Genomic DNA, 23,909 nt, shown 5'->3' on the forward strand with positions numbered 1-23,909 from the left:
CAACATAAGAACAAACTATAAAAATTAGTTGAAAAAGACTTAACTCATCAGATGGATACAAATAGAAATACATCTAACAAAAACACAAAGTGGACATGGACGGGTACTTATACATCCCAAAAACAAAAAGACACTCAGTACAGATCTGAGAGTACTCGCAGTTACTGACAGCTTGTTCAAAGCCAATAACAACTAATGAAAAAAATCATGTATCTAAGACTTAAATATCAATCAGTACACACCCACCATCCAATGGATTAAGTGTAAAGATGTCATTAACAGTCCGAGAAAAACATGATCTTGTGCAATGCCAAACTATAAGTATCGACAGATTGTAGTACAGTGAAAGTACATATGTGTAATATTTAGTATGGTTTTAATTTACTGATAACACAATCAATATTTACACCAATAAAAACAATATTCAAAGATTTAATAACAGTGTTGAATAGGTAACCTTTTAGAATAAGTTTATTTAAAGGATTGATAAGTTTACTCGGATCACATCTAAATTTCGGGGCTCAGTTTACAACATCACCGTAAAATTTAGGATGTGCTATTCCGTTTGAATTAAGTTTTCTACAGGTACAGCCAAACTTGCAGACCAAATCTTTGTATCTATGAAAGAATTTAGTAAAGGTTTTAAATAATTTGTGGTAACAAAATCCCTGACTTAATAATTTAGTAGTAATACATAGATTACGCTTGTTAAAATCCAAAACGTCACTACAAACACGAGCATAGTGAACAAGTTGCGATATATAAACACCGTAAGACGGTGCCAAAGGAACATCACCGTCCAAAAAGGAAAAATTAACAATAGGTAAAGAAAAATCATCCCTTTTGTCGTAAATTTTTGTGAAGAGTTTCTGGTGTAATACTGAAATATCTAAATCTAGGAAAGGACACTTATTACTGTTGATATTAGATTTATTTAAAGTAAGTTCCTTTGGGTAAATTTCAGCTGTATAGTTAGAGAATTCTTGATTATTCAACGAAAAATATCATCAAGATAACGGTAAGTGTTGTTGAATTTATCAATTAAATGGAATTTAGATGGTTCTTTACTGAGTTTGGCCATAACCTGTAATTCATAGCAGTAAAGGAACAAGTCTGCTATTAAAGGGGCACAATTTGTGCCCATCAGAATACCTACAATCTATCGATAAACATTATTGCCGAAATGTAAATAAAATTTAGTGCTTTATTCATCTCATCACACCCCAAGTAAGTATATCTAGCATATTTACCATTCTCATTAGAGAAATATAGATTCCACAACTGCATCAAGTGTATTACGATATTTCTCCACTCGAGACAGTTAAATTTTAGTATTTAAACGCGAGGCTTGCCGAGCTTTTTAAATAATTAAAATTTAACTGTTGAGAGTGGAGAAATATCGTAATACACGAGTTATAGTGGTGGAATCTGTTTCTCTAATGATTTTTATCCTTCCTTTTCAAAGATTTGCAGAAAGTTGTGTTCTTTATATGTGACGTCATCAGACAAGGTCGCCTTTTTTCATGACGTCACAATAGGAAATTCAGAAGAAATCAAGAAAATTGGACGTCATAATTAAAATTTCGACCAATCATTTGCCGAGAACAGTTATTTCACTAGTGAGAACATTTTTTCACAATCGGTTGGGAAATGTGAAAATAGTGAAAAAATTAGAGAAAAGGATTTATATGAGTTGCAGCAAATAAAATGCAACCCGATTTATCGAGCGACCATTTAATTAGCTAGGAAAACTTTTGTTTGATAAGTTTGTGTGGAAGTGTAGTATACAGAGTGGAAAAGTAAAAACTGTCAACTGAATCACAAGGACCATCAAATGCATGTAATTTATCTAAAACATCTGAAGAATTTTTTACACTAAAAAAATGGTTAATTAGCAGTGTTCATCTCTGTACAGCAAAATGAAAGAAACCTTTTTTTTAACCTTTCTTACCTTGGAAGAAATTGTAGTTTAAACTATTTCCTTATTTCCCAGAAAACACAAAAATCATCGAAAAAGTTTGTTATCCCAAGTGAAGGAGGAAAGACTACTGAATGAGTAATTACTATTTTTACAAGACTAATTACTATACATGTATATTAATTATCTACCTGCCTGTATCTGGCAGATAATGACGTAATTACTCCAATGAAATCAAAAGACTATCATGTACTTCTATTATGTTCTCAAGCTATCTTGTTAGTTATCACTTATAGATCAAGATAAATTAATTACCAGTTCTGTTAGATTAATAGAAAATAACTATATGAGAATTAAGATGCGAAGGGGGAAAATGTAACTAGAATATAAAACATAAAATATTTGATGCATGGATGCGAGTTAACTTACAACCATATTCATGACAATAACTTGTTTACCTCTATGTCATTTGGTCTCTGGTGGAGAGTTGTCTCATTGGCAATCCTACCACATCTTCTTATTCTTATATTGTGATATGAATATGATACAAGCTTTGCACTAAAATGACATACTGAACCATATTTTTAAGTGCTAGCTCACAAAGTGAATTGCCCGCTGCAAGAAATGACACCCTACCCAGACACAACATTCTTAATATATGCCACATGTCTTTAGTTTGACCTGGCCTGGGATCTTATCCACTGTCTTAAGCACTGAAGGCAAGGAAGATATTACTTAAATAAGTCTTTAAAGTTAGTATATAGAGTTATAGTTAAAGCTACTGTTTCATCAGAAAAGAATGAATCATGCATCATTTGCATATCTACATGACTTCTTTTTTGGAAGGTGGTCAAGTCTATGTGTCTACTTTATCGTGATCATTGATTCCTGACTATTAAGATTATACATGTACATGCTCTGAATCATACACAAAATATGAGAAAGGACCTTCAAAGGGTTGAACTATTTTGTGTAATTTAAACTTACATTTATTCTGGCTGATGTTAAAAACTATTGAAATGTGGTAGAAGTTTGTATGTGCTTGAATATTGATATCTTTAATATAATCTATAGTTCATACTTCTTTAAATGTATGTTGTATATATAAATCAAGGTATTATTTAAAATTGGAATATTTTCAATTAGGGGATTGTTTTAAATGAAAATTGTGGTGCACAAGAATTTCAATAGGATTTTCAATGAAGTGCATAAGATTATATAAACTTCTGTATACTAATTTTCACTGTACAATATAGCTCAGAATTTTTGAAAATGTTTTATTAGAGCTCTGAGTGAAATTTTAAAAAAAAAATTGTGGTACACGGGATTTTTTTTTTTTTTAAAAAGAGAAAAAAAACTCCACAGCTGCATATAAGACTTGTAATATATGTATGGTAAAATTTACTTTCATTAAATACAGATCAAATAATTTTGTATCTCTCAGAAATCAGTTGTTATGAGAGCTCTACCGTGTTTATTTGTTTCAGATCTCTATTTGTTTGTTACTTTTTCTTGGAGACTATTTCTTTTCTTTTTTTTATTTTATTTCATTTAAACTTACATTTTGTCTTGTCTTTTCTTATTTTTTTCAAGGTTCCTTTAATTTGTGTTCTTATTTTTGACAGTGCAAGTCTTCCTAAACTAAAAACTTTTATCAAAATTTAAATACCTCTTCAGCAATTCTTCTTTAAATCCAAAAGATCTGAAAATATCACAATATGTTGAGATAAAACTACATATGTCATCCAAAAAAATCTGTGAAAAACACAAAAATCCGCAAAAAACTACATTTTAAAATCTATACACTTCCACAAAACTGTAAAGAAAACAAGTTGTCATGTTTATTTCACTTCCTCATAATGACACAAGAAATGTACAATTCTAAATGTTAATTTCTCAAGGCAGTCTTTTAAAAGTTACATTTTCTCTTTGTAGTTTTAGCACAGGTAATACAGGTATATATAATGGTTAAACATGCCATAGGTGTCAAGGTTTTTGTTAGGCTACAAGAAAATATTTTGTTTGAAAACATTGATTAAGATCTTAACAATTAGAAAGCAAATGTTTAAAATCAAATTTATATAATAAAACGATAAAAACATTGGGTTAATAGACCAGTTATGGTTCCTTAATATGCTTGATAAAGTTGGTATGTCAATATGCATGACAAATCCTCCCATGTTCATAAACATCTATTGCAAAAAAAACCTGAATGATCCTGTTATGGTAATAGAAGTATTCTAAGGGAATAAAGTTTGTATTAACATGTTACATTACTATTTCTGATGTAATCTTTGTACAATACTTTTTCATCAACAGCAGATTTCTTTTGCTGCATGTTTTTTATCAAGCCATATCTATATACCGGTAATAAACTCCTATTTCTGACATTTCTATGACAGTTTTTATCTAAATGTAAGGAATACAAAAAGAGAGATTAAATAACATTCAGTAAACCTGCTTATTTTTTTACACCATATAATGCCTTGCTTTTCATTTATGAACCTGAAGATTAAATTCAAAACAAGAGCTCTGAGGGCATTGCAATATGCAATACAATGTCCTCTACCTGCAGGAACAATGGATGAGTTTACTCTTAAATGGGATAAGCATTTGATTACAAGAAGATCTGGTGATTTTTCAATTCTGTCAGAAAATTAGGAAAGAGTTGTGTAGCTGATTTAGCTAGAAGCCAATATCATCATCAATCAGATCAAAATGATTATTTAAAAGATAGGTATATTTTCAATGACTGCCACCCCAACCAATACATTGAAGAATGAGGTTTTTTCTCTCTCTCTTTTTCAGACATTTTCAAGCAATTTTCTCTGTCCAAGGGTTACAACTTTTGATATAATGCTCAAACATACAAAACTCAAACTTAATCTGGAACTTCTTATGATATGACGAAATACCTAATCTCTAATCAATTGATTCAATCATTACAGATAAAAGTGTGGAAAACTGATATTTTTAAGAAATTTTCTATGTCCTATGACCATAACTTCTTAGCAATATAGCTCAAACATAACAAAACTTACATTCTAGCTGTAACTTCTTATAAAAATACAAAAAATATCTTATCACCTGATTCATACATTACAGATAAAAGGAGAGGATGTCACATGGTCACTTATGTTGTTATAACTTGTGTCCAATCGGGTTTCCTACTTTTGCATGTTTAAACTAAACTACAGATAAAAGTGTGGAAATCTGATATTCTAAAGCAATTTTCTATATCCAAGGGTAACAACTTCTGCAAAAATTGCTAAACTGGAACAAAATAAATCTTAATTTTTGATTTCTTATGATATGATTATATACCAAATACCATTACCTACTGGTAATTATTAATTCTGTCATAACAGAAAAATTGTGGAAAACAGGTATTTTGAAAAATTTTCTATATCCAAGGCCCATAACTTCGCCCAAAAAATAGCCCTAGCAGAATGAATCTCTTAATTTAATCTCTAAATTCACATCCTATGACGATAGACCAAATTTCTAATCAACAGATTAAAGTGCTGAAAATTTCATGTACAAAATGCAAACCTATGTGCTCCCTCAACAGGGACTTTAAAACTTCAAATATGAAAATATAACCATCTAATATAATCAAATGAGTACACAAGTGTATTTTCAGAGTAAATTATATATTTTTAATGTTAATGTCATTTTTGACAGAATTTTTCTCTTACTCAGCTTATAACTAGTTCTACTTGATTTAGTAATAATTTGGAAGTTATTGAGGAGTGCTAAACACTCTGTGGTATTTCATTACGACCTGCCTAATGTATACATGGATTAATTATCAGATTATTCAGAGAAGATACAAAGCCAAGCTGACAGATTGCTGGCACATGTATAGGGATGTTCTTACCTGTAAGTTCTAGCTTGGCAAATTGTCTATCAATCCAAATAAAAATCTTAATCTTTATACTGACATTTTGAACTTTCTTGGTTTTGTTGCACTTTAAAAAGAAACATCCATGCCAAGTTTACTGATAATACACAATATATTTTGATAACACTACCCACAGTGCAAGGTTCCCGTAGATGCAGCGGTCTATAAGTAGGATTTACTGTGCAGAAGCTGTTATGATTTGCACATATGTCCTATTTCTGCACTACCTTTTTAATTTTACAGACAGGGCAATAAAGTAATCTAATTTCTATCAGATAAATTCAAAGTGTAAATATTTCAACTCAACATTTTTTCACTTCAAGAGAAGTCTGATAAAATCAGATTAGATAATTAATATTTCAAGGTTGCAGTGAAGTAAGGATACATATACAGGGCATATCACTGATGGAAATGGCATTTTTTCAATGAAAGCATGCTCTTTTCTCTTCCAAAATAACAAAATGAACATAGATTTTTGTTCCTGGTCCTGCCCCTTTTAGACAAAACTAAGAAAGAAAGACATAAATAGACTCTGTATTCACTGAAATCATACATGCAGTTTTAAACAAGCCATCTGAAATTATTGCATGTATCCAATTTGACTGTTTTGGCTCTAGTGGAATATCCCTGTAGTTAGGTCACAAGGTCACCCGCCAAACCCCTCAAGGTCTCAGGTCAGATTTGAATCTGGTTTGCATACTAGAACTAGCAGATTTAAAAAATAACTTAAATATCAGCCAAAAAATTAAATCCTTCATAGCACACATACATTATATATCTTAATCCAGATTGCATTGATTGATTGATTGGTGTTTAATGCCACTTTCAACACTATTCTGCTATTTCGTGGTGGTCAGTTTTTATTGGTGGAGGAAGCTGGAGTGCCCGGAGAGAATCACGACCTTTTGGTAGAAAAACTGACAATCCTAATCACTTAAGATTGGAGTCGAGCGCACATGCCATGTGCGGGATTCGAACTCACAACCTCAGTGTTTAAAGGCTAGTGATACAGTAGTTTGACTACTTAGACCACTCGGCCACCAAGGCCTCTAATCCAGATTGTATAATTACATCTTCAAAATAGAGTATGACATGAAAAACTAGTAAATATTAAAGTCAATTCTCACTTGATCATTCCCTAAAATAAAAATATTTGACAGTTGTATTTTTCCTTTTCTCAAAACTTTCCATGAAAGGGAATAAAGAAATTGAAATAAGGATTTTCAGTTTTTGACTTCAACTTTTGGAAGTTAATTTGTGTATCATTATGGTAATACCTGATATCCCATACAAATTTTTATTACAGAAAATAATGACAGAGCATTGTCAGACCACTGAACAAAGCATGGACAAGGTCAGATCACTGAACTAAGCATGGCATGGATGAAGGTCAGATCACTGAACAAAGCATGGACGAAGGTCAGATCACTGAACAAAGCATGGACAAAGGTCAGATCACTGAACAAAGCAAGGACGAAGGATCTGTATTTCAAGCAGATTGCATTTTTAAAGTTCAAGAATTGAATAAAGCTGCTAGAAAATCATGGCATTTCTATAAACGGTATAAATTAAGATTTCTCCAACTCTGCACCAAAAAAATCATTTTGTTAACCTGAAAAAAATCATAATTAAAGAAAGCACCAAAGAGTGTTTTATGAAGTACAGGTGTATTAATTAATTAAAATCAGAAGTGTACCATTTTTGCACACCATCTGTCAGATGAAATATAGGGGTTCTAATAAATTATGAATCAGACAGTGGGCAAACATTAACTACAATATTTGTTATAATTAAAAACTGAAAATCTGATCAGCATGGCCTTTGAAAGTTAAACAATATGTATTGACCCATTTTCTATAAGTTTTTAATTACACTTATGTCAACAAGATTATTAAATACCACAAGCTATCAAAAGAAAATGAGATCTTAATAACTATTATGCATTGAAATTTTATGCTAATTCATGCAATGTTCCTTACAAAGTGAAAAATAATACCCTTTTTTTATTTGTGTTGTTGACTTTGTTGTACCCCACATATCATCTTATTAATATGGATAATCAGTAGTTTTCCTTTAACCAACCATCAACATTTTAACAAAAACTTCACATTTTAGCTAAGCATATACTTTTCTCCATTGTAAATTCCAGGACATGCTAAGACAGACCTTGATAAAGTTAATGTCAGGACACAATCTCAAGGTAGCCTTTTTTCTTCTATTTAAAAAAAAACCCAAAACTCATTTCCATTGTTTCAGGTTATTTCTTTAAGTAAACATGTTATGATTGATAAGTAAACAGTACTGCATGCCAAACATGGTATACTTACAACAAATTATTGGATTTCCAAACAATGCTTTCTCTTAACCACTGAAACTTTTAGACCTTTATTTACAGATAACTAAACACAATATGAAGACAAATATCTAAAAGATAGAAAAGGTTGTTTCCTTTCGCCCATTTTAAACAAACCATCTATTGATGTGAACAGACATGATTTCAGTTTCCTGTCGGTCAGATAAGTGGTTGCGGACCATTTATGGAGAATTAAAATCCATTAAAGTGGTAAAACATGACATTTTATTGTTAAGTCATTTAATTTATTAAACATGACATGATTACTTTTCTAATGTTTTACTTGTGACGATGTTTTGAGATTTCTGGATTTTATACAAATATCATGTCCACCTGGTTGTTATTAATTTATTAAAAAAAAGTAATAAACTAAATAATAGAAAAAAAAGAGATGTGGTGTATCAATTCATGACACAAAATCCATCTAGTCACTAGATAAAACAAAAAGCAAAGAAACAGTTCTTGTATTGCTGTTCTTCATCTAAAAGTCACAATGAGTAAAAGCTCACACCTTACTGCATGCTTAAGACAGCCGCTAGGACAGGTTTGAGCACAATTCTCTGCTTGGTATTGATAATGTATAGAAGACTGATACAAATGCGAGCTAATATTAACCAAGTAGAGACTTTATAAATTTGTTATTGGTTTTTGCAATATTAAGCTATCGTGCTTTGCATGTTTTTTTCTTTGTATAACAAATTCATTAAGGAGATGTTGTATAATTGCCAATGAGACAACTATCCACAAGAGAACAAAGAACATGGAAGTAAGCAACTATAAGTCAATGTATTGCCTTCAACAATAAGTAAAACTCATATCTTGTAGTAAACTATTAAAAGGCCCTGGTATGGCAAAATTTGAAACAATTCAAAAAAGAAAGCCAACAGCTTGTAGTTTACTAGGATCTATGGAAAGATCCCAGTTGGAAAAAAACAATGTTTTGAGAACTGATGAAAACATATGAGAGTATTCTTGTATAAAGCAGCATGAGTTACACCAAGATCATATATATTTTCTCTACAATAATTTGGAAGAAAATGGACCATGATCTACATTCAATGCAGTAGTAAATGATCTTTACTGTAACATTTGTATTAAAAGTACAAATTGTAGATTAACTTGAGTAGAATAACATCTGTTTCATAGTGTGCATCCTGTTAAACGGACCTGTCTTATTTCTAAATCCTTTTTAGATTTCTGCTTAGAAACAATTATGTGTGATCAAGGATATCATGTGTAATCTTACAACTTTCCACCATAAAATAATTTCTCAATTATTGTTTTATAACTGTATAACATATCTATTTTAGGACATTCAATGTTTCCGTATTTGTGTAATGTGATTTTACATTTACATAGTTTCCTCTTATGGCTAGCCACACAATAAGTGCATCTAAAATCAATGACAAACTATCAATGAATAATTTTTAAGTGTGTCGTCATGAAAGTACATCATACATAGTTTAAAATTAGAAAGAGCATGACTGTGAAAAAATTGCTAAAATAGTTCAAATATTTTAGTATTCATTGCAACAGATATAAAAATTGCTAGAAAGCCTAAAATAAATGTATTCCTAAAATTAAGAATGGAAATGGGGAATATGTCAAAGAGACAACAACCTGATCAAACAGCAGAAAACAGCCCAAGGCCACCAAAAGTTATTTTGAAAAAGCTCAATTAAGATACTGGTAACATATTTGGCTATTCAGTGAAAAAGGCTAAAGTAGTGCACTAATATTCTGGGTTAAATTCTTCAAATAATGCCTAAGTAATGTACTGGAACACTGGTTTAATCTTTTGTACTAGTAGAATGGTTATATCCTTCAGAGAAAGGCAAAGTAATGTACTGATACACTGGTTTAGTCCTTCAGAAAAGGTAAAGTAATGTACTGATAGACTGGTTTAGTCGTTCAGAAAGGGTAAAGTAATGTACTGATACACTGGTTTAGTCCTTCAGAAAAGGTAAAGTAATGTACTGATAGACTGGTTTAATCCTTCAGAAAAGGTAAAGTAATGAACTGATACACTGGTTTAGTCCTTCAGAAAAGGTAAAGTAATGTACTGATACACTGGTTTAGTCCTTCAGAAAAAAAGTAATGTACTGATAGACTGGTTTAGTCCTTCGGGGAAAGATAAAGTTATGTATTGGTAGACTGGTTTAATCCTTCAGAGAGAGGCAGAGTACTATACTGGTAGACTGGTTTGATCCTCCAGAAAAGGTAAAGTAATATATGTGTACACTGGTTTAGTCCTTCAGAGAAAGGTCAAATAAAGTTCTGGTAGATTGGTTTAATCCCTCTGAGTAAGGTAAAGTAATGTTCTGGTAGATTGGTTTAATCCCTCTAGGTAAGGTCAAGTAATGTACTGGTAGATTGGTTTAATCTCTCTGAGTAAGGTCAAGTCATGTTCTGGTAGACTGGTTTAATCCCTCTGGGTAAGGTCAAGTAATGTTCTGGTAGATTGGTTTAATCCCTCTGAGTAAGGTCAAGTAATGTTCTGGTAGATTGGTTTAATCCCTCTGAGTAAGGTCAAGTAATGTTCAGGTAGATTGGTTTAATCCCTCTGAGTAAGGTAAAGTAATGTACTGGTAGACTGGTTTAATCCTTCAGAAAATTAGTAATGTACTGGTAGACTGGTTAACTTCCTTAGAGAAAGGTTAAGTAATGTTCTGGTAGACTGGTTTAGTTGTTCAGAGAAAGGTAAAGTAATGTACTGGTACACTGGTTTAATCCTTCAGAGAAAGGTAAAGTAATGTATTGGTACACTGGTTTAATCCTTCAGAGAAAGGTAAAGTAATGTACTGGTACACTGGTTTAATCCTTCAGAGAAAGGTAAAGTAATGTATTGGTACACTGGTTTAATCCTTCAGAGAAAGGTAAAGTAATGTAATGGTACACTGGTTTAATCCTTTAGAGAAAGGTAAAGTAATGTACTGGTACACTGGTTTAATCCCTTAGAAAAGGTAAAGTAATGTACTGGAAGACTTTTCTAACTCAGGAATAGATTACCTTAGCTGTATTTGGCAAATCTTTTAGGAATTTTTGGTCCTCAATGCTCTTCAACTTCGTACTTTATTTGGCCTTTTTAACTTTTTTTGATTCGAGCGTCACTGATGAGTCTTTTGTAGACGAAACGCGTGTCTGGCGCAAATACAAAATTTCAATCCTGGTATCTATGATAAGTTTATTTAGTTGTTCAGAGAAAGGTAAAGTAATGTACTGGTGCACTGGATTAGTACTTCAGAGAAAGGTAAAGTAATGTACTGGTTGTAAAGTAATGTACTGGTAGACTGGTTTAGTCATTGAGAGAAAGGTAAAGTAATGTACTGGTACACTGGTTTAGTCATTGAGAGAAAGGTAAAGTAATGTACTGGTACCCTGATTTAATCCTTCAGAGAAAGGTAAAGTAATGTACTGGTACACTGGTTTAATCCTGCAGAGAAAGGTAAAGTAATGTACTGGTACACTGGTTTTGTACTTTGTACTGGTGGACTGGTTTAGTCCTTCAGAGAAAGGTAAATTAATGTATGTGTACACTGGTTTAATCTTTCAGAGAAAGGTAAAGCAATGTACTGGTGCACTGGTTTGATCCTTCAGAGAAAGGTAAAGTAATGTACATGAACCCTGGTTTAATCCCTCTAAGAAAGGTGAAGTAATGTACTGGTACACTGGTTTAATCCTTTAGAAAGGGCAAAGTAATGTACTGGTACAGAGGTTTAGCCCTTCAGAGAAAAGTAAAGTAATGTAATGTTACACTGGTTTAATCCTTAAGAGGAAGGTAAACTAATGCACTGGTACACTGGTTTAGTACTTTGTACTGGCGCACTGGTTTGATCCTTCAGAGAAAGATAAAGTAATGTACTGGTACACTGGTTTAGTTGTTCATGGAAAAATAAAGTAATGTACTGGTGCACTGGTTTAATCCTTAAGAGAAGGTAAAGGTTTTACTCATTGTTGAAAGCTGTACTGTGACCTGTAGTTGTTAATTTCTGTGTCATTTGGTCTCTTGTGGAGAGTTGTCTCATTGGCAATCATACCACAACTTCTTATTTTTATAATATACGTGTACACTGAAACATGATGATGGCCTGGCATAAATTTCTTTAAAAAATGTCAGCTTTTGAAAAGGGTCAAAACCCATAGTTATTGAACTTAATATAAGGTGATTTATCTTACCTTTAATCTACCTTTTCTTCAAATAATGAGAAGAGGAAGGCAATCCTCAATTTAACACATTCAACCACACTTAAGCAAATGTAAATAAAACTTGCATAATTTTAATACAAATGTAATATGTTTGCCTTTTAATGATGACAATAAACAACAGCTTGAAATAATGCAACCAAACCCACTTAGTCATAAGGTTGCAAGTGCAGCTCAATGCATGAAGTAATACAGAGGCTCCCATGAGCCTCATTATGAGATAACTATCATGCCAAATCACATGCTGACTAGGATTCACAATAAAAATATACTGTTCACACAGAAAAATGTGTCGCCTCTGTATTTAATATTTGATAGTTAAATGGAAATGTTGAATACTTCAACATGTAAACTATGCAAAACATGTAAGCCAAATAATCTCTGTGGAAATGAGATATGCCAATGCTAATACAACTGTATATCATATCATTGACTTTTCATAAGTGGATCCACTTCAACTGACCTAATCACAATCTTTAATATGTAAACATTGCAAAAGTTCTAAAATCAATAGACCATGACTGAGGCGATGGGACCGCGGGTAATCTCCTTTTTAGAGGCTATTTAAGAAAATTAACAATACATGAAGACAGCTAGAGGTGGGAGCTTGCCATGAGAATAATTGTTTAAATCATATCAAAAAAGTAATTTACAGAAACAATTTACAATTTGTCTTCCCTCGATTCATTCTAGAAGCAAGTTAAAAAATCAACAATAAGGCTGACAGTGCTACTAGAAAAAAAGAGGAAAAAACAAATTACCCTGTTTACTTAATGACAATATCAAAACAATTTCTTCATTGGAAAGCACTATTTTGTAAAGAAAATATCAAAAATACACATGTAGCTTTTAACCAGCGTCGTTGAGAACACGTCATTGAGAACACATTGGATAAATATCTCTGGAGAAGGTCATTTTATATTTAAATTATCTTACCTTCACATCAGTCCTGAAACCTATTCTGACAAGATAATATCTACACACACACAAAGTCTCAGAAAAATCAATTTTCTATATAACCATATAATCAAATTCAGTACATCAAACAAAACAAAGAGAAATTATACACAAACTGGAAACAACATTATTTCATACATACATTTCAGCCTTTGACAATCATAAATGAGTTTCTGACACTGGATGACTTAACGATAATTTTTCATTTTTCATTGTGTTGATCACACCTTTGTGTCATCATTACCTGGTACAATTCAAACTTCCATTTGTACAGGTGATCAAATTGTTTATTCGATTGAATTATCATTAATTAACTATTAAAGGATGGAAGCAACCATTGTGAGTCATTACTCATAAAGACTTATTGAGATTTACTTTTGTAAAATATTTAAGAGAAATGAAGCTGGTATAAATTTAATGCTGTGGTATAAGTGCTAATTATAAGTGAACCTATTGCAAAACATTTCTAACCTAATAAATGTTGATTTCAATTAAAAAAAAACATGCACTATAACTTCTATCAGATTTAATTAAACCTATAATCCTCTTTTTTCAAATTTAAAAGGATATTCTGTAATATAAAACAAGAGGCTCTCAAGAGCCTGAATCGCTCACCTTTATTTCAGAGGAGAAGATTTTTTAAATGTTAGCAATCTTGATGAACAAATTGTGTAAAATTGTCTTTAAAGGGCAATAACTCCTTAAGGGGTCAATTGACAATTTTGGTCATATTAACTTTTTTGTAGATCTTACTTTGCTGAAATTATTGCTGCTTACAGTTTATATATATCTATAGTAATATTCAAAATAATAACAAAAAACTGCAAAATTTTGTTAAAACTACTAATTCGGTGGCAGCAACCCAACAATGGGTTGTTCGATTCGTCTGATAATTTCAAGGCCGATAGATCTTGACCAATTAAACAATTTTACCCCATGTCAGATTTAGTTTTTGAGATATAAGCCAAAAACTGCATTTGACCCTTATGTTCTATTTTTAGCCATGGCGGCCATGTTTGTTGATGGATACAAACTTCGAATACAATTTATAAACAAGATACCCTAAGGAACATTTAATTAAAGTTTGAAGGTAATTGGCCCAGTAGTTTCAGAGGAGAAGATTTTTAAATGGTAGCAAACTTGATGAACAAATTGTGTAAAATTGTCTTTAAAGGGCAATAACTCCTTAAGGGGTCAATTGACAATTATGGTCATATTGACTTTTTTGTAGATCTTACTTTGCTGAACATTATTGCTGCTTACAGTTTATATATATCTATAATAATATTCAAAATAATAACAAAAAACTGCAAAATTTTGTTAAAACTACCAATTGGGTGGCAGCAACCCAACAATGGGTTGTTCGATTCGTCTGAAAATTTCATAGCTGATAGATCTTGACCAATTGAACAATTTTGCCCCTCGTCAGATTTGCTCTAAAAGCTTCAGTTTTTGAGATATAAGCCAAAAACTGCATTTGACCCCTATGTTCTATTTTTAGCTATGGCGGCCATGTTTGTCAATGGATCAAAACTTCGGATACAATTTATAAACTAGATACCCTAAGGAACATTTAGTTAAAGTTTGAAGGTATTTGGCAAAGTAGTTTCAGAGAAGATTTTTGAAATAGTTTACGACGACAGACGACGACGACAGACGACGGAGGATGCCAAGTGATGGCATAAGCTCACATGGGGCCCTTTGGGCCCCGGTGAGCTAAAAAGGAGATTTGGTATGATTGCCACTGAAACAACTATCCACCAGAAGTAAAACAAAGTGGATATAAGTAATTATAGGCAACCGTACAGCCTTCAACAATGAGAAACACCCATACCGTATTGTCGGCAATAAATTGTTCACTTGATAGTAAGATCATCTCAATTTCGTCAGATGTTTGGAGAAATTAAATTAGAGGCTCCAAAAAGCCTGGTTTATGTTCAGCAGAGAGAGGCAGCAAATTATGATTCAAATCACAATCACAACCAGATTCACAAAGGAATAGGACCAGAAAGGACTGAATTTGACCCTAAATATCAAATAACGGATGGACAGACTCAAAGACCATAAAACACAAAGCCCCTATACTTTTGTAGGCTGGCATAAAAATAAAGTGACAAAGATGAACCCATCCAAAATCTACCACTGAACCAAGTTTTAAGACATAAAACAACATGTGACATCTAAAATTACTGTAAAACAAATTACATTTCTCAGTAACATGCTTTCACCAATGCACTATAACAATCAATCAATGTAACTGGTTACTCTTAATGACTGTTTAAATGCATGTTTTAATGAACCAAACATAATGGATGCTATCGATTCCATGTAACAAAAATTATGTGTTTTGTCAGAAAATACATTTCTTAATTCAGGACTTTTGTTTTAGTGAGAATATTTATTTCCAAATGTAAAATATAAAACTTTCCTAATGGTTTCTATGTGAAACTAGAAATGGTTTACGTCAACTAAAACAGTGGTCTCTTCTTTGAGTTTAATTTTAAAGAAGACATGACTGTATAAAGACAAGACGACCATCACTTGTAATAAAACCTGGTCATATGTCGGTATCCAATACAAAAAGTTTATGTCAAAAGAAAAAAAACTCTGGTCCAGACAAGGTTACTTGTTAAAAAAAAACCTGGAGGCCTTAGTACAAGATCATTATGATTTGTAACAATAAACCCACATGTAAAATATCACACTTCTACATAAAAAAGATAAAGTTCTGGCCTGGACAAGCTTACCCATCAGTAACATTAATAATTCAACCTTGAATTCAAAGTTCAAGGTTATAGATAAGATTACATCAGTTATATGTTAGTCAAGATCATATTCCAACACATTCCAAAGGGGCATAACTCCTAAAAAAACTAGTGTTCTGCACTGATTTTTTAAGTAGTCTAATACATTGCTGATATAAACCATCTAAATAAATTTCATAATCATCTGGAAAAATTTGTGTATGCGAGAGCATTTAAAAGATTGGATGGACAGCCAGCATTTCTACGTCTCCTTACGGCATTGCGAGGGGGACAAAAAAAACCCCATTTATTCAAATGGGACATATGCACTGCAAACAAGTGCATATCAAATCAACCAAGAAATGTACACTCCATAAGAAGGAGCCAACATGACACGACCATCAAAGAAAGGAAAATTAACAATAGAAAAGTTGTTCTGTTTATCATAAATTTTCATATAAAGAACACATTTTAAAAATTCTAATTTCAAGGTTTATAAAGAACATCTTACTGTTGACAAAAGCCTAATATATGGAATGTGTTTTTTCTCTTTGTTGAAGGCCATACGATGGCCTATAATTGCTTATATCCACTTCATTTGAACTCTGGTGGATAGTTGTTTCCTTGGCAATCCTACCAGATCTCCTCATTTTTATATTAAAGTAACACTGTCGTTGTTGGCTGGTAAGTTGGATCATCAGAAATGCTTACCAAAGGGATAATTGCAGTAAATTTTTAAAAAAAACCTTCCAAAAGATGACAGACAGATGACAATAAAGCTCACACTGAACCAAATGATAGAGTGAGCAAAAAAGATTTTAATACAGGTTAACAGACAAGCACTGTTGATGAAGATTTCACAAAACTGCACATGGTAGTAATATGTCACAAAATACCTTGTATATCATTTAAAGAATTTAGAACAGATAAATCAACCCAACATTTTAATATCAACCAGAACCATAATATGGTTTATAAAAGAGAAATTTTGGTACCAGTAACAAAAAAAAAGAAAATTTTTCACATAGACAATATGTGCAAAATTTGAATCAGAAAAGAAATGTGCACAGTGATGTAACTTAAAAATAACTTTATTTGGTAATTCTTATGCAAAATTGTTTACTAAAATGTTATCTGTATGAAATTATATTAACACAAAGTAAATATACTCACATAAAGGAAAAATTAAACTCTCTTCTAATCCCAGTAAACAGGTGAAAATGTATTCACAAGTACTCCTGAAAATGTATTTCAATAAAATACAAACATCAAAAGAAAACATAGACTAAGCTTTTCACCTGAACAATACACACATTTTACTTATGGTGTCAGCAGTTGTCTCCCTTTCGCTATCCTTTATCAAAATATTAACAGTTATGGCATTAAATTTTCACCACAAAGGATCAATGAAAACATGATTTTATAATGTAACAGATCTTCAACAAAAATATATCAAATGTTTCCTTTCAGTATTAAAGCAAATGAAGTCAAGTGTATGGTTTCACATAATGTTTTACAATACCTTCAGGGTAAAAATGAAAACTTTGTGTTCAACTTTCAAACACAAATCAAATATAATGTTAAAGAAAAATACAGACACATGTTATAAGTTATATTTATTTTGGTTTTGTAAATGATATGATTAACTGATGGTAGACAATATGTTGTTTATATTTAATCAACTAAAAATATTATCAAATAGATCTATAATCTTAAATTAAATAACTGATGAATATAGTTATAAACCCAACAAATGTTCTGTTCCTTTTGTTTAGCTTACATATTTCAGTTTTGGATAGTGTTTCAATGTCAAGTGAAAGCGAAAGTTTTTAACACATTATTCAAAGTTGTCTAAAAAAATACTGCACAAAGACAAAGTAAGCCCTATTTCACTTAAACATTGACTACTTATCATTTGTTGCTTTATACCGTATGTAAAATGAAATGACTTTTGCTGAATTTTACACAGGATACTAAAATAACTATGTTTTATTTATAAAAGCAGTTCTTTTTTCTCTTTTACAGATTTTATGACTTTATTCAAATTGTAAAAAACGTTTATAAATCTTATTACTACATGTATTGATGGCACCAGACATAGGATTGCTGCATCTAATGTCTTGCCTCGCAAATTTCCATGCAGGCTAGACAAAAACTTTTTTATCAAACTTTTTTTTGGACCTGATAGCCATACTTAATGAGTTATCAGTACAAAAACTGTGATATTTCTGACATGTTCTACTATTTCTTAGATAGGTTGTAGAGGTGATTAGCTGAAGTGGTGAAAAGTTGTCCTTATATGAAAACATTGATACAAACAAAAAAACCTACAGCACTCTGCTCTTCAATATGATGAATTTATGATATAATTTACATCAAGATGTTGTTAAATGAAATTGGATACCTTGCATTTATCATGCTTTTCCATAACATATGACCAAATGGCCGAAAGCCCCCCTTCTAAATTATTGAAAACTATCATTCTGCATTGACAATAATATCTTGGTGTAATTTCTTCTGGAAATTTACATGACTGTTTTAACCAAACTGAAGAAGCAGTCTTTCTAATATATTTTCTTGTCTCACATGCTGCAACTTCTCCATCTCTCACCTAAGTTTTGCTACAGTAGATGGAGATTTATTTTCAAGTTACATCTTGTCTTTATATATTTTTTAAAATATGACCCCTTTGATAACAATATGTCATGAATGCATTTCATAATGATACAATCAAATTCTTTTCAATAGTCAATTTTACAGCTTAAAAAACAATTTTATACACTTTTTTAAAAGCTTGTAGTATGATGATAGCCATTAGGAATACATTCATCAAAGTAAAATATTCTATTCTGAATCAGAAATGCCCTTATATATAAGCCACCTGTTATTTTTCTATGAATCATACATTTTATTCAATTAAAGTGCAATACATTTCTTTTATGTTCTTCAAATTCAATTTTAAAAGGATTACCTATATTCAAAGATGTTCATTGTGAAACACAAAATATAACGAGTTGCATTTGGACCATGATTTCTTGGGAACCTGTTAAGAATACTAATTCTGATCTCTCGAATTTTTCCTTTAGATTTATTCTTATTTCTGCTTATGTAATAAAAAAAAAGATGAAGTGTGTACACAGAAAAATGTATCAGCGGCATATATTCTGTGTGTAAATTCAGAAATTTTTATTATCGCTAAAATTGCGATCGGAAATATTTGGTTAAAAATAAAATCTTTCATTTTTAGACTTTGTAGCATAATTTGTTTACAGCATTTCCTGATATGGCAATAATCTATCTTGCATGTTTGTCCATTGTTCAATAATTATAATAATAAATGCACATACAAATTTCTGAATTTCTGAATATTGCCTTATGTTCCAGACAAAAACTAAAAAAGAGCATGTTAATTGCTTTACAACTAAAATGGTATAAAAAAAACCTTTTTAAACTCTATTCAGTAAAACTTTGTGCTGCTGTCTCCCATACCAAGCCTAGTTTGGTTCTTATGCTAATGTTAGAAAAACAAACATTTTACATGATTTCATTTGTCATTAGTTAAAATTTCTGACCTAAAAAAAATCAAATCTTACTTATTATTATAAAAAATGTTAAGTTAAAAAAAAATGTGTTAATGTAGAAGTAGAAGAAAGGTGTGCATCACCAACCATCACCAGATAATAATAAAACAGAAATAGTGAAATCCATGTTTTGGTATGGGAAACCCCAAAAAATCACTCAGATCAAAAAATTCAAATGTAGATGCACAACCTCATATCCCGATGAAAAATCTGCTGCATACAGTAAGTTGGGTGGAATTCTGTCAAGACATTTTCAAGGTGTTAAGGATCAACCAAGTTTAATGCTGACACATACGTAAAAAATAAGACAAGACAACAGCTGTGATTCTTATGTGACGTTAGTAGAATTGCACAAAAAAGCAAGAGATCCTCTTTCACATGAAAACTTGATTTTAATATTGAAATAACATGGATGGATTAGTTATAGGTTTCATAACTAGTGAGAATGGGGTGTCACTTGATACCAACTTGAGCTTGTAATATAATAATAAACGAGCCTTGTGCAAGTTTATCATTATTATTTAAACTAAATAACGAGAGTTGTTATCAACCGATATCCGTTTTTAGTTTTGATTTTAAATTTGACATTTAAGGGCAATAACTCTTATAAGAAGTCATCTGACAGTTTTGACTTAAATGTACTGCAGGTAGATCTCAACATTCTGAACATTTCTGCCCCTGCCATATTTCCTCAATTCATAGCGGTTTTCAAGATAACATATGATTATAGACAAAACTTCTTTTTACACCTATGTTCTATTTTTAGCCATGTCAGCCATTTGGTTGGCAGGCTGCGGTCTTGTGACACATTTTTTTAAAACTAGATACTCTAATTATGGCCAAGTTTCGTTAAATTTGGTTCAGTACTTTCAGAGGAGAAGATTTTTGTAAAAACGACGATGAAGGACGACAACTGAAGACAGATATCAAGTGATGAGAAAAGCCTTTGGGCCAGGTGAGCTAAAAAGAGGGCAGAAGTTTTGAACATGGTCACAATTTCTATGTTCAAAGGGACATAACTATAGAAAAGTTAAACTCTATGAATTGTAAAAATCAATCCAAATGATTATCTGAAGATGAATATCAACCATTTACAAAGTTTAAGTTGGTATAATTAACCATTTAAGTGAATTTTAGTTAGATGTATGATCGACTAGGACAAATTCTGGTAAAACACATTTTTTTTTAGTAATCGTGACATAACTGCAAGTCTTTCCAAATACTTTAATAAAATTGATTGAAATAAAAAGTGTTTTTTGATTGTTGTTAATGAAGACTCTAGTCTGCTGACATTTTATGTCAAACAAACCTAAAATTTGTAAAACAATTTGTTGACGCAGAGATATGTCTTGCCCTTATGTAATTTTGACAGTAAAATGCAAATGTTGAAATTAAAATGGTAATATAATATTTAAACATGTAAACTATGCAAAACAATATAAGTCAATGAACCATTATTGAAGGTCCAGAACCAAATTACCTCTATGGAAATGAGAAATGCCAATGCTTATTAAACTGCATGTCAAATACTATTGACTTACCGTAACATAAGTGGTTCATCTTAAACTGACCCAATCACAAACATGTTAACAAGAAATCATTCAAAGTCAATACACCATGGAAATGAGATGTGCAAATGAAAATACATTTGCATACCAAATATCATCGACCTGCCACTAGTGGTTCCCAATAAAATAACCTAATCACAAACTAATACATTGTTGGTGCCACAGCCGCCGCAGCGGAAAACAGCAAGTCTTAGTCTTGCTTTTTCAACTTTATCCAGTTGAAACAAAGAAAAGTATTTACTGTGCATATTGCTGTGTGTTTGTTTATTCTACATTAATAGCTAGAGGATAGGGGGAGGGTTGAGATCTCACAAAACATGTTTAACCCCGCTGCATTTTTGCGCCTGTCCCAAGTCAGGAGCCTCTGGCCTCTGTTAAGTCTTGTATGTTTTTTTAATTTTAGTTCATTTATATGTTTCTGAGTTTAGTGTGACGTCCATTTTCACTGAACTAGTACACATTTTTGTTTCGTGGACAGCTGAAGCACGCCTCCTGTGTTGAAGACCCATTGGTGGCCTTGGGCTGTTTTCTGCTCTTTGGTCGGGTTGTTGTCTCTTTGACACATTCTCCATTTCCATTCTCAATTTTTATATGTTGTCCTGCTGAGCATACTTCAACTTGTAATTCAAAGTATGGGAAAACAAGTAGGTGTCTGACAGATTAGAAAAGCACACACACATTACAACACATCCCTGTTGAGCTTCTGACTAAATATAAAGTTATTCTGTTCAATAGCTCCAGAGAAAAATGTGCTGAAATTTTCAATTTCATTCAACATATTGTAAACTTCAAAGAATCAGCAAACAGGAAGTAGGAAATGTACAGATCCAATTAGGCTCACACATTTCAGTTCATCACTGTTGAACTGCTGACTAATTATGAAGTTATTCTGTTTAATAGTTTTTGAAAAAAGTGTGATGAAAAATATTAAGATCATTCATCATATTGAAATAAACTGTTGTTAACACAGAGATATGTCTCGCCTATTTGTTACTTTGATAATGCAAATGTTGAAATCAAAATAGCAATACTTTCACATGTAAGTTATGCAAACATTCAAAGTCAATGAACCATGACTGAAGGTACAGGGCTAAACAATCTCCATGGAAATGAGATGAGCCAATGCTAATACAACTGCATACCAAATATCATTGACTTAACATTAGTGGTTCATCTTAAACTGACCTAATCACAAATTAATATATGTAAACTAAGCAAAAGTTTCAAAGTCAATAGACCATAACTGAGGGGCATGCCAAAAAATCTCCAAGGAATTGAAATAAGCTAATGCTTATACAACTGCATACCAATTATCATTGACCTACCACTAACAGTTCCCCTTAAACTGACCTAGGTAATCACAAACTAATACATGAAAACTAAGCAAAAGTTCCAAAGTCAATAGACCATGACTGAGGAGGTGGGGCCAAATAATCCATGGAAATGAGATATGCCAATGCTTATACAACTGCATACCAAATATCATTGACCTACCACTAGTGGTTCCCCATAAACTGACCTAATCACAAACTAATACATGTAAACCAAGCAAAGCTTCAAAGTCAATAGATCATGACTGAGGGGGCTGGGCCAAATAATCTCCATGGTAATGAGATGTGCCAATGCTTATACAACTGCATACCAAATATCATTGACCTACCACTAGTGGTTCACCATAAACTAGACCTAATCACAAACTAATACATTGTTGACACAGCCGCTGGGAACAGCATACCTATGTCTCGCTTTTTGACTGTGCCAAGGCTAGACAAAAATCAAAGTATAGGCAAACAGGAACTAAGTATCTGTCAGATCTTAATTTGGCTCACATGTTACAACAAATCTTTGTTAAGCTTCTTTAAACCAAATATGATGTCATTCTGTTCAATTGCTTTTGAGAAGATTGTGACGAAAATGGTTGTTGGAAGATGTTGGTGATTGCAATGTAGCTCCCACTTTCAGATTGGGGGTAATTTTAGTCTATTTATAGCTGTTGTAAATTTTCAACCTAAGGTGCACCAAAAGATTGGAAAACATATTTTTTATGGCTCAAAAGATATTGTCCTGGAAAAAAACTTTCCCAAATTTCCAATTATCTAAAGGAACTGTGAAAGCCCTATGACCTTGATGTTTAACCTACTGACCTAAGTTTGGTGACAGTTAGATATACAGAATCAAAAGATAACACTTTAAAACCAAACTATTGCCCTAATTTTAATCCAACAATCTGCTGTGACCTTTGACCTTGTGACTTCAAAATCAAAAGGTTGGGGTTTTTTCTTACCTTAAGGTATGCGTTACCAATCAAGATTGGTAAATATTTTTTATGGTCTAAATGACATTTCTGGAAGTGTAATTTTCTAAAAATTTCAGTCAATCTTTAAATGACTGTGTCACTATTATTTTACATTCTGACCCAATACCAAAAGGGGGTTTTGTTCTTTCCGACCAAGAGGCATTCTAAGGCTAAGATTTGTGAAGATTGGGTACATGGTTCAAAAGATATCATCTAAAAATCAGAATTTTGCCCAATTTCATTGTTTAAAAATCTTATGTGACCTTGACCTTTAACCTAACGACCTTAATTCAAATGAGGTATTCTTCATCCCATTGGACATTATCAAACCAAGTTTGGTTAAAGTTTGACATATGGTTCAAAAGATATCATATTGAAACAAATT

At 31.9% G+C, this 23,909-nt stretch overlaps 1 protein-coding gene across 4 annotated transcripts in view; it reads right to left on the bottom strand.

The window, feature by feature from the left end:
* LOC127728249 (structural maintenance of chromosomes protein 2-like) overlaps window positions 1–17,387 on the bottom strand; it is a 49,801-nt gene extending 32,414 nt beyond the window's left edge. The window contains exons 1-2 of one of the 4 annotated variants that reach the window (XM_052235525.1): window positions 17,253–17,387; window positions 3,588–3,620 (exon numbers count right to left, since the gene is read on the bottom strand). The gene's annotated coding sequence lies outside the window, so the exon portion shown is untranslated. The other 3 variants (XM_052235526.1, XM_052235524.1, XM_052235527.1) reach the window with 3 other exon arrangements.
* Window positions 17,388–23,909: the final 6,522 nt, after the last annotated feature.

The sequence above is a fragment of the Mytilus californianus genome, unplaced genomic scaffold (genome assembly GCF_021869535.1).
Source record: "Mytilus californianus isolate M0D057914Y unplaced genomic scaffold, xbMytCali1.0.p SCAF_2, whole genome shotgun sequence".
NCBI classification, from domain to species: domain Eukaryota; kingdom Metazoa; phylum Mollusca; class Bivalvia; order Mytilida; family Mytilidae; genus Mytilus; species Mytilus californianus.